The following is a 13,510-nucleotide window of genomic DNA, read 5'->3' as shown; positions in this document are numbered from 1 at the left end:
CAAATATTTTTCTTGCAGGCTATGTATGTTTTACCCCTTTTATTTAAAACATAACTTGAGGGGGTTTCTTGCCTATGAGTTAACCATCTCTAGAGATGAATAAACTCCACCCAGCTGCCCACAACCTGGGACTATTTCGGGATTCCCACTATCCCACCCTCCACCCCATATTTGCCTCATGCCCATGAATCTTTCTGTGAAGATCTGAGCTCTGTGATGACCTACATGTAACTGCTGCTTTTCTGTTAAACTCTGTTCATTTTACAGATACTTCATCTTCCCAACCACCCCTTCACATTTCAGGCACCTGTTACTTTGTGTTTGCCATGAAGGCTGGGAGCTCTGGGGACTGTCTTCTTTGTTATTTGCCCAATATGTGGCCCTGATGCTGGGTTAGAGTTGCTAGGCCAAGACTATAACAAATGATACCAATCATGATTACTAGTACAAGATCACTGATGATGCGTTGGAGAGGTTTAAGCTGAGGACTGTAGGTGATGGCCAGTGGAGTTCAACAGAGGACTCTTTGTTGCTTCATTTCTATCCTATTACTTATACTTGATATTCCTTAAACCTATGGCCTTATGGTTAGTACATTTGTTTTGCTTTATTATAAACCAATTTGGTGCTTTGATTAAAATAGAGCATTTGATAACTTCAGTTAAAGTAATAAGCTGCTGGGTAGAGTTCCTCTAGGGAGTAGTGAACTTAACTTCTGTAAGTGCTCAGTGGGAGGGCTGGTGGACACTACAGGACTGGTTTTGGGGAAATTCAGGACGGGGGGTGGTTGGGTCTGGCTTGAACCCTAAAGTGTCACTGTAGTTCCTACAGACAGTCACTTGATCCCCAGTCAGCTGACCCATTAGTCCTATGCTGTCTGGAGGCTACAAATTCCCCAAATTCCCAGTTTTAAAGAGGTCTAGCTCCCAGACAGCATGTTGGGCTACACGTGCACCCCAAGGACCAGTGACCTGCTACAGTTTGACTTTGAACACACACAGTCCATCTATGTTGGTGGGAGGCGGGAGTTGCTGCATTGGAATAACTATATCGGTAAAGTTTTTTAATGCAGATAGGACATTGGAAGGGACAGTTGTTCCCCAATGGGTTATGCCCACTCCTTATTGGTATTTACAGAAAATCAATAGTTGCCTTTAAAATTGGATGGAGCTTGTGTTTATGGAGGCAGCATTTTTTATCTGACTTCACGAACATTGCAAAACAGTCAAAGCACAGTGAAAAGTAGGCGGTGAAGGCAGTCACAGGAGTTGGGACAGGACTTTATGTGACACAAACTGCTAGCTAGATAACGGTTCAAGTACAACTGCTCTCAACTTCTGAACAGTAAACTGTGCTGCTGCTCTAGCTGTTGAGCCTTCAATCCCATTCATAGCAGGAGCTATGTCTATATTGTAAGGATAAGGAGGCAAGACAGATTCAGTGATTTGCCAGAAGATCTGTGACAGAACTGGGAATGGAGTCCGGCGTCCCAGTCAAGGCCTTAAACAAAACACCAGCCTTCTCAGTCCTAACCCGTGATTGGGTGAGGAAGAAAGATTTTTCCCATTGGATGGTTACACTGCAGGCCAGACTCTGGTGTCACCTACATCCGTCTACATCCCCGCTAATTCCATTACTTGTCTTACACAGATGTGAAAGAGAGCAGATTTTAAGCCTGGTGATGCTGGAATGCTCTTCTCATTAATCTATGCCAAAATGAGTCTTGGGATATAATACAAGATTTAATTACATTTTTAGTTCAGCTCTTTGGGTACTTGTTTTTTTAATGGTATGTTTTGAGTGAAATGCGAGAGTTTTGTTAGCTTAAGAATGTTTACCAAAATGAAGCTTTTTACAATTTTTTTTTAGCTAGTTACTGTAAAGGCTAACCTTAGTAATGATGTTAAATAACTAAAGTCAATTCATATAGTGACAAGTTTAATCCTTCCTGACATCTTGATGGTGATGTTCCACAACAGTTCTCAGTTAAACTGAGCAAAGCCAATCGTATAAAGAGCACTGCCAAGACTGGGAGGGCTATGTGCGTTTGCAGGGATAGCTGTATTCTGTATTGGAGACGTCATTCATTTTAATTGGCATGTGTACTACTGTGGATCAAGGATATTTATTTATATTTCTGTAGAGAAGTAAGGATGATCATTTTGAGGGCTGAATGAACTGGCAATGGTATACAGAAGGTGTCACATCTTGGTAGCCTGCATAGATGCAGCCCTTATCACTAGCACTAGTGCTGCTAGTTAAGCACCTTCATCAAATCTTGTGCCCAATGCAAAGACTCCCATTGATGTCAAAGAGGGTTAGACCAGGACTCAAACTCACTAAGAATCAGTTTAAAAGGATAACAACAACATTAATTAATGGATCATCTTCACGAGGATTCCTCTTTTCTTAATTAGATTCCTTTGTATAGTGTCAGGGCAGCACCTAGCAGAGCTTTCTGTAATTAGATACAAGCAGAGAACATGTATCAATTTTGACTCTGTAAAATATATGAATTTCTTACGATAATGCTGTGAGCACTGGATATTCCGTTGTTTTTTTAAAGCAGGTTATTTTGGAATAAAAGAACAAACAAGATCTACAGAATATTGTTCCTTTTAGATAATGAAAATGTATCCGAAGGTACAAACCCTGCTGAAAGCTATCAAGTCCTGCCAACACACTCAAACCAATTACTGACAAAGCTAGTATGGATTAGTGAAAGCTTGGAGAAACCTGCTTGATGCCCAAACTCTTCCGTTTTTTCTCTTTCAAAGTTTGCCAAGCAAATGAACCCACAGAGATGCAATTAAAAGCAATAGAAAAATCTTCAAGAAAAAAAGCATTTAAATCTGCCGTTTTGTCCAAGTTTTAAAAGTCGACTGGTCTCACTCTCAGATAAACAAATGAATCAAAAGTAGAAATATCAGCAGTTTTCAAACTTGTATTTCATTCCAAAGTTCAAGAGATGAACGAGTTCATAAGATTTTCCGTGCCAGTCTAAAGGTGTTCATCCACCATTCTGAATCTCTGCTTAATAACTTGCTGGAGATCTATACAAAATATGACTTTCCAATGGCATCAGGCATTTAATTCTAGCACTGGCAGGTGATGTTAGAATAGAGCTTAAAATCATGTATCTGATTTCCATATATTCTTTTAGCCTCATAAGTTTAGTTAGTGATTGTTCCCTTGAGTTCTGCTAGAGTTAGCAACTAATGCTTTATATCATCTGAAAATTTGGGATCTTGGCCTAACATTTATCCCTCAATCTAGTGGTACATGATCTATTAGCTGATAAATTCATATTAGAATTGGAATGAGAGAAAAAAAGCAAGGTGGTAATCAGAATGGTATGATTGTAAGATTTGATATCTTCTGCCTATAGATACCAAGAGCTGTAGAAACACAGTACACTTCTGCAGATCTGTACAAACATTTTATAAATGCTTTCAGGATTCCAACATTTTATAAATGCTAGTCCTGAAACAGTGATCAGAAAAACAAACCAAACAACGTTTCTCTCTGCACTAGATATATCTGGATTGGTGTATGCAGTGTTGTTGTAGCCATGTTGGTTCCAGGATATTAGAGACAATGAAATAATATCTTGTATTGGACCGACTCCTGTCGGTTAGAGAGACATGCTTTAGACAGAGCTTACACAGAGCTCTTCTTCAGGTCTGGGAAACTCAAAGCGTCACTGCTGAATACAAGATTTGAAGAGATTGTTTGGCATAAGTAGTTAACACATATTTCAAGGGACCATTCAAGGTGAAGTGGCCTGTTAATACCCCTCCAGTCATAGGGAAGAAAGGAGGGGGAGAAACAGCTGGGGGGAGGGAGGAAGAGGAGGAAGGCAATGTTAGTGGGTTACAGATTGTCCTAACAAGCCATAAATCCCGTGTCTTTATTCAGTCCATAATTTTAGTTTTCACCCACAGGAGACTGGGTGTTTTTGTCTTTTATCATTTTCCTGTGAAAGTTCATTCAAAGCATGCACTCCATGCATCTGAAGAAGTGGGCTTTTTACCCACGAAAGCTTATGCCCAAATACATCTGTTAGTCTTTAAGGTGCCAACTTCTCATTGTTTTTGTGGATACAGCCTTATACAGCTACCCCTCTAATACTTGATTCAAAGCATAGTGATCGTCTGGTTTCACCCACATAGTTACTAGACTTGTATACTCGATGGGGACCCCATTCTGAAAGAAATATTTCCTCAACTCCCTCTTCTGGCCTTCAAACAACCATCCAACCTCTCCAAGCTCATCATCAGAAGCAAGCTCCCCACAGATCAGGACACAACAATTCAAAGCAGCACCAGACCGTGCCAGAACAACAGATGCAAAACCTGCAGACCTATCTCTACTGACCCAATAACAACTATGTGAGTGATTCTGGTATTTGAAGGCAGGTGCATCCCTGCTTCATTCACTGTACACCATCCATCTTGACAACTGAAGACCAAATTCTACTGGTGTAAATTCCAGGTAATTGTCAGTGACAATGGATTTACTCCTGACTTACACTGTTGCATGGAGCCCAGGGATGATGGCAGCAAAGGGCTAGGCAGGAATTTGATGTTCCAAATTTTGCAATCAAGGGACATATTCCACAATAAAATTGCTATCAATAAAGTAAAAGGCTGCAGGATTGCAATCTTATTTCACCTGATAACATAGCTATATAGGTCTCCTCAGCAGGGGCCATTAGACCAAGGTTAGAAGGCAATTGAACATCAGTGTTCGATGCATCACTTGCTGTGTGCCTAAAGGAGAGCAGTAGAAATCAGCTAATTATTACAAACATCTGTCTGCTGAACACTTACACACAGCACGGTGCCTGCAGAACAGGCTGAAATGCCATCTGGAGCAAGCAAATGCAAATAAAGTGTTGGAGTGGGTACCCAGGGGTGAGCGAATGCACTGCTACCTTGTTTGCCACGTACTCAAGAGAATGAATCCACATTCCTTGCTGTCACGCATAAAAGGTTAATCTTTGCTGTAAGCAGGGCCGGCTCCAGGCACCAGCGCAGCAAGCTGGTGTTTGGGGTGGCCCATGGAAGGGGGCGGCATGTCCGGGTCTTCGGCGGCAATTCGGCAGCAGGTCCCTCAGTCCCTCTTGGAGGGAAGGACCAGCTGCCGAATTGCCGCCAAAGAATGAAGCGGTGCGGGAGAGCAGCCGCCGAAGTGCCACCGATCGCGGCTTTTTTTTTCCTCTTCGCCGCTTGGGGTGGCAAAAAAGCTGGAGCCGGCCCTGGCTATAAGTCACACAGAGTTAGCATCTATGGAAATAACTGCACATGTAAATAAGGGGTTGATGGGGTCATAATTTTAAATCATCTGGTTTACTGGTGCTGGTTTATTTCAAATTGCACTGCTACACTTTGGATGTATATTGAAGGGCTTGTCCACATGTGGACACTCAGGAAAATTAATCTGAATTAACTACTGGTGTGAATTGGAAAACCTACCTTATGAGAGGAGACTCAGAGAGCTTGGCTTGTTTAGCCTAACCAAAAGAAGACTGAGTGGAGGTATGATTTCTCTCTATAAATACATGGCACCTCCTACTGGCCATCCTGGGGATTAGTTCTGGCCAAGTGTTGCGCCCTTCTCTGGCGGTATCTCTCCCACCCTTCTCACATCCTGTGGCCCCTCTCGTTCCAGGAACTGCAGAGTCCTTTTCGTGACTCAGCCCTCCGGCCATTTCACAACATGGTTTCCCCTTCCGGGGGTTGGGGGGCGGGGGCGGAGCGTAACAAAGTCTTTCCCAGACCAAATCATCCCAGACAGTCCACTGACCTCTGCCTGGTATTTGCCACATCCCCAGTGGCTGGTAGGGGACGTGGGCCTGCCCTCTACTCTGGGTTCCAGCTCAGGGGCCCTCTGGTTAGCAGCCAAGGCTATTGCACTGCTATTCCTTGCTGTTATTCTCCTGAGCCTTCTCTTGGGTCCCTGGGACTAAGGAGTTGGGAGGCTGACAAACCCAGGGAGCAACTGTGCACAACCCTCTATAGTCCCAACACAGTTCCCTACCCTCCTGCAGCCCCTTCTGTTGCCAGCTTCCTGGTTTATATAGACCCTGCCTGTCCTTGCCCAGCTGAGCCTCATGTCTAATTAATGAATCCCTGCTCCCTGGCTCCTCCTCCAGGTGCAGCCTGGGGACTTATTGGGTCTAATTTACCCTCTCAGGGCCAGTGTGGGGCGCACACCCCATCACAGAGGGATACATACTAGGGAGGGAGAGGAGTTATTTAAGTTAAGCACCAATGTGGACACAAGAACAAATGGCTATAAACTGGCCATCAACAAGTTTAGGCTTGAAATTAGATGAAGGTTTCTAACCATCAGAGGAGTAAAGTTCTGGAACAGCCTTCCTAGGGGAGCAGTGCGGGGCAAAAAACCTAACTGGCTTCAAGACTGAGCCTTATAAGTTTATATGGGGAATGGCATGTAGCTGAGCTGCGACTGTTAGCAGTAAATATCTCCAATGGCCAGTAATGGGACATTAAATGGAGAGGACTCTGAGTTACTACAGAGAATTATTTTCCAGGTGTCTGGCTGGTAGGTCTTGCCCACCTGCTCAGGGTCTAACTGATCGCCATATTTGGGGTCAGGAAGGAATTTCCCCCCAGGTCAGATTGGCAGAGACAATAGGGTTTTTCTTCCTTCTCTGCAGCATGGGGCACAGGTCACTTTCAGGTTTAAATGAAAGGAAATGGGGGATTCTCAGTTTCTTGAAGTTTTTACATCATGATTTGAGGTCTTCAGTAACTCAGCCAGAGGTTAGGGGTCTAAGACAGGAGTGAATAGTTGAGGTTCTGTGACCTGCAATGTGCAGGAGGTCAGACTAGATGATCGTGGTGATCCCTTCTGGCCTAAAAGTCTATTAATTTAAACTGGTGGGGTTAAACTGCATTAAACCTCTGCATTAAAGCTCTTACTTGGGACTTATCTTCATGTACAGTGCTATAGCACTTTAGTGAAGATGCTCCTATGCTTATGCAAGAGTTTCTCCCGCTGGCATAGTTAATCCACCTCCCTGAGTGGCGGTAGCTATGTCGATGGGAGAAGCTCATCCATTGACATAGAGCTGGCTACACGGGGGTTAGGTTGGTATAACTACGTTGCTCAGGCGTTGGAATTTTTCACGCCTCTGAACAGCATAGCTATACTTATATAGCTCTGTAGTGTAGACCTGGCCTCAGAATTAAAGTGGCCTTAATTCAGATCAGATTAATTCACTTCCAGAGTGAATTAAGATAAACCGAATTAAGGCCACTATAATTCTGAATAAGAGCATCCACACAGGTGTTTCAATGTGGTTTTACTAGTCCACTTTGATCAGTAATTCAGATTAATTCTCCTGAGTATCCCTGGGTAGACAAGCCCTTAGTTATGTCAAGTATATCTGGAGTATATAGATAGGTGCCTTTTTTTTAAAGCACTTCTACACGTCTAAATACTGACCCTTAAACACTCAAGGAAAAAATGCATACTTCATTTTTATTACATTTACTTTATTGCACCTGTAAACATTTTTGTAACTCGAAATATATTAAACTCTGTTAACGTATGTGCCAAAATGGGACAAGAAGCAACTAGATACTGTTGAGTTTTAATAAAATGAACAGTAATAATAGATAATTAACACCTAGTGCATCTTCCATTTATTGTTCATAACACTCTATTATATATTAACATTTGAACTGATCAAAAATGATCCAATGGAACTTTATTTTAGTCCAAAAATGCCATTTTGTCACATCCGAGAAACTTTCTATGGGAACATGTCTATTTCTACAAAATTCTGTAAAGGATAAACCCACGACACGACGCATGTTGATAATGTTGACGTGTTCTGTTTTGACATTACTGGTGAAACATTTTGATTAACCCAAAGTGAAATTAAGAAAATGTTGGTTTCATTCCAATTTGTAACAAAACCAAATTTTGAAATCACAAAGTTTCCCATAAAACAGAAGTTTTGGCTCCCACACACCTCTGATCAATATGTGGGCAACATGGCACCCATGGCTGAGCAGGGCTTGTTTAAAAAATGGTTACTGTTTTAGGCCCTGGTTTGGCAAAGCCGTTAAGCCAAATTCAGGTACTTTAGCACATGTTTAAGTTTAAGCAAATATGAGATAAGTGCTTTGTTGAGTAGAGATGTGTGTAAGCACATTCTTCAAGTTAAACATGTATACATATGTTTTACTGAATTGAAGTTTATGATCTGATCCAGAGCCCAGTGAAGTCAATGGGAGTTTTTTTCCAGTAGATTTTGGATCAAACCTTAAAGCAAGCAACTATCTTTCATTCCCTTCAGAAATCGTTCCCTTTTTTTCATTAAGGATGGTATAAAGTATTAGCACCATAATTATTATGTTTAAGAAGGAATATAATATACTTTCTTAGTATTTTTCATGTTAGGCATCTATTGGTTTTTTAATTAAAATTATCTACATTCAGAATGTCCATAGAGGATAAGGAACAATTGAGTCAAAATGATAAGTTATAAAATGTAAATTTTAATTACAAAAATCACTTCTGTTCCTGAAAATAGCGAAGTAATTACATAACTCAGTCTATCGCCTATTTAGCCAGCCTATTCCTTTTTGGTTCCCAACAGGCCTCACAAACTATACACTGAAGGAATCACATGGTCCTTCCAAAAAGTAGTCAATGCCCAATTCAGCAGCATATGCTAATACTCCACAGCAAGAGAAAGACTGAGAACAAGAGTTTCCCAGTGATAGTAGTGCTGGTGTTAGTGACAATACAGTAAGCACCGGGCAAGAAGTGTGCATAAATCAGGTTTGAATCTATGAGATCAGAAAGGTTAGTTTGCCCTATTAATCTGATGATGAAGTCATCATAAATGTACACAAATGCGTATGGAGAAATAGAGTAATTGAAGATCTTATGGAAGCATGAAGATTATTGACTGCCCAGGCAGGAGGTATAATTTAAAATGGTTTTAATAGCTACATTTTGTGAGCAACAGTGTTGTTGCCACTTCTTTACAGCACATAGTTATAACAAATCTTTCTGGATATTAAGAAATTATGGATAGTTACCCATAAGAAACTCTGAATTACAATTTACATATACCTGGACAACAGTTATTGCTGATACACAGTAACAACTGCACTAATCAGGAATGTTAGAAGTTAAACAATAAATTGTAGAGAAAACACACAAGAATCTAACCTGTATTGAGTGATTGAGGCTCTTCAAACCCATATAATATATTAATAATCCACTGGCAATATTGGCTAGCAACCCTCTAACATCTTTTAGTTATAACCTGCTGACTCTACTTAAGCATTAATATAAAAAAAATGGGGAATGAGGCCTTATGATCAAAAGTAGATAATAATGAACTATTGGAACAGTTGTCATCTACAGTATCTCACCACCCTTCAATGACCTATAACAGGTGTTGGCAACCTTTCAGAAGTGGTGTGCCAAGTCTTCATTTATTCACTCAAATTTAAGGTTTCGTGTGCCAGTAATACATTTTAACGTTTTTAGAAGGTCTCTTTCTATAAGTCTATAATATATAACTAAACTAGTGTTGTATGTAAAGTAAATAAGGTTTTTAAAATGTTTGAGAAGCTTCATTTAAAATTAAATTAAAATGCAGAGCCCCCCGGACCAGTGGCCAGGACCTGGGCAGTGTGAGTGCCACTGAAAATCAACTTGCGTGCCGCCTTCGGCACACGTGCCATAGGTTGCCTACTCTGATCTATAATTTTCTATTAGAGTACAGAATGAAAGTGCCCATTCTGTTAAAGAACACAGTATAAATGACATTTTCAATAGTGCTTAGCATTGGCTCAACTCTGCGCCCATTAACGTCAATGCTAACGGCCATCCTATATAGAGAAAAATCCTGCAATTCAGTGGTTCAGATGCGGAGCGGACCTACAGATACAGAGCAAGCTACATGCCTACATTAGCAAGTTACATAGCTATTTTACCTCAAATTGTTATGGTTTATTCTAAACAGTCATACTGGATACCAGTATAATTTATTAAATTAAGAAAGTAAGATTGAGAGAGAATAGTCTGCTGAAGGAGAATAGGACACTCAGGCTCATATTCTGGAGTTGCCCAAGATCTATAAAATTCATAGTTAATACCATAACAACAATACATGTAATAGATTTTAAAGGCCAGAAAGGATAGTTATGATAATCTAATCTGAGTTCCTGCATAACACAGGCCATAGAATTTGATCTGGTGTGATTATAAAGTCGTGAAACTAAATTTTCGATCATTTTACACTATGCTGGTAGACTACTCAGTATCTTCAGACTTGATATGCAAAGTCCAAGGGATTTCACTAAATTCAGAGATGGCAATAAATTATCCTTAGTCAACAGCAAAGGAAGGCATCTCTGATCTCACTCCAGTCACATGTAATGGGAAAGCAATAAAAGATATGGGTGTAAAACGGAACATTTCAATGGGAGTCACACGGATGTTAATCAAGAGAAGAGGGTGAATATAGACAAAATAAACTACCATATATTTGAGAAACAGGCATGCAGGTAAAAGTTATTTTCTTTACAGTAATTATGGTTCTTTGGGATGTTGTCCATATCGATTCCATTCTTGGTGGGCATGCGCCCCATGCTCTTGAGATCAGAATCTTTTTGCCATCAGTGTCCGTTGGGCCATGTCTGAACTCTGAGTACCCTTGCATCCTCTGCCCCTGAGGGCATAAAGCATGGTGCAAATGCAACTATCCCTCAGTCCCTTCACCAGTACAGTGTCAGCGTGTTATGAGACTCCATAGTAGCAGGAAAGGAGGATGCATCATGCAATACATGTGGACAATTCATCTTGAAGAACCACAGTTACTGCAAGTTAAGCAACCATTTTTTTCCTTCTTAGAAGAAGATTGCACTGCTCCAGGAAGGACTTGTTTGTGCAGATCCAAGGCAAGTCTCACTTTCTGCATTTGTTTTGAAAATGACCTGAAGGCGAACACTTTGGTGATATGCCTCTCACCCAGACAAAATAAACATCTGTCATGCCCCCACTGAGGGACATGGCCACCTCATAGGAGGGTAATATTTAAAGCCAGGGCCTGTGCGCTTAGTCATTATGGCTGTAGCCTGTACCTAGGTATAAAAAGGGAAATACCCAGATAAAAGCCTACTAAAAAACCCTATCAACTAAGTACTTTCCACTAATCAACTACTATGTACACTAAAATAAGCTATATACAAACAAAGCTAGCCAAGCACAAGAGATAAAGATACTGCTCACAGTTCCATCTCACATGTGTGGACAATAAAGAGGAGCTGAGGGATGGTTGGCCTAATTCTGCCCTTGACATGGGGCAGGCGTGAGGGCATACAGGGGACAGGTGCAGCCTACTGGGCACTGCAGGCCAAAGGATACTGCATGCGCACCAAGAGTGGAGTACATATGGACAGTCACTTGAAGACTTGTCAGTTCCTTGTCATTGCCTCTTTCCTATATTTTAAAGTTAAATCAAATAAAAAAAATGTGTAATATTTTTTGGTATTATCTTAACATTTTAATATCAACCAACCCCCCCAAACATTTTATGAGATCTAACTACTCTCTCTGATAAATAGGTGCAATACCTTTTAATGTTAACTGGGAGATACAAGAGTGAATTATAGAAAAAAATAGACCCCGATGATTAAACCAAATAGGAAAAAGGTAAGTTAAAATTTAGTGCAATTTCACAAGCAGACAAATCCTCTTTTGTGATAAGTATGACAGTGTAATATTGAGAAGCATGAAAGAAACATAGTAGGTGTTGAAATACAAGATCTCTTTATACAGGGCCATAGCTTTTCCTGTACTGGTCAGTGCTGTCCTGAGAGTTCTGGTGCCCAAGGTGAAATGGAAGATATATACCTCTCACAGACCATAACAACTCACCTAAATAAAAGCATATTTTGCGGTCCTTGATATCTACCTGTTCTATTCATATGTTAGAGTTGGCGTTCAGTACAGTGAAGGACCCAGTCACTATAGAAGCTCAAAGGTCCTCTGTCTGCATTGTTACAAATTCCCACCTCACTTCTTAGATCAGCTTTATTCAAAGAGTTGTACTTCTATGATTGAGCAAACAGCTGAGAACAGAGACTAGTGAAGGCAAGAGCAGTGCTCCAGAGGGAGCGATTTCAATGGGATGACAGACGGAAGAACAAATTGGGGATTTGGGTGACTGACTGAAAATAAACACTAGCTTTAGAGTAGTGGTTCTGTACATGCTCAGGATATCTGTGTGAGGGCTTGATGTGCAGCAGGGAATGGCAAGCCAGAACTGAGAAGTGAAGGGGTGGAGTTGAAGCTGGCATAAGCTGCGACTCAGTGTGAAACATGAACAGCAAACCACATACTGCAAGAATTCCTGAAGAAGTTCTGAAGAGGCCAACACTGACAAGTCCCAACAAGTGAACAGAATATGATATGAAATGGATACCAAGGAAACCAGAGTCATTTGATGTGGAAGGTGTGAAATGTTAGCTGTTCTGAATGAAGTCCAGAGGGCAGCAGTATAATACTGATAAAATCTCCAGGAACATCTAATACCAAAGATTGAAGGGTCATATGCAACTGTGATATCGGCAGTGTATGCCCACAACTTGCTGCACATTCACCATTAACTTCGGTGGTTCCCAACTTCAGAGTGCTTCACTGGGCAACTTCAATGCTGGTTTTAATGCAAATTTTTGTATGGATTTCTGTCAAGTTGATGGCCTTTCTGGGGGGAAACATACAAGGCCTTTAGTTGCTTATGATATGGGTGGAAGAAAGCAAGCAAGCAAAATCAGTTGGAACACAGAGGAAGGACTCACCAGACACATCACAGGTTAAAACAATAGATAGGATAGTTGTAGAGGAGCAAGAAAGTTAGATGGAAGATGTGGCAAGTAGGACAGTAGGACAAGGAGTGTAGGGAAAGGTCAGTGACCTTTCCAACCCTTGGCAGTCATCAGCAGTAAGTATTCTTCCCCGGAGGAGCCAGCAGATGAGGAATAGAATGAGAACAGGCCAAGACAGACAGCTCCTCAGAACAGTGAAGAAGATGGAAGAAGAGCAAAAAGGAGCTGCAAGTATTCCTGATCAGTGATACCATGATGACCAAGGAACCAAGGCTCTGTATTCTAGATTGTTCTTTTCTGAAGCACAACCCTTTCTGGTATTCCCACTGGGTCAGTGCAGTTCCTACCACAGAAGTGAACTTTAATGGCACAAACTACTCCCATAGCATATTAGCTTGTGCAATCATCTCCCAGGGAAAGTGGAGGGAGACCTCTCCCTTGATACATTTTTAAAGCAGAATGGAAAAAGTCCCACTACAATCTGTATAGTAGAGAATAAACCTCCTTTGGATAGAGTAGATGACCTAATAGATCTTTTCCTCTTATCATTTCTGCAGGTCTCTGGTTCTTATCTTGACGGAAGACCCAGAGGAAGCCAAGCAAGGATAGTGTCAGGAAACAAT

This window comes from Chrysemys picta, unplaced genomic scaffold, assembly GCF_011386835.1.
Source record: "Chrysemys picta bellii isolate R12L10 unplaced genomic scaffold, ASM1138683v2 scaf2, whole genome shotgun sequence".
NCBI classification, from domain to species: domain Eukaryota; kingdom Metazoa; phylum Chordata; order Testudines; family Emydidae; genus Chrysemys; species Chrysemys picta.
The sequence above is the reverse complement of the archived record's forward strand: the minus strand, read 5'-3'. Positions refer to the sequence as shown.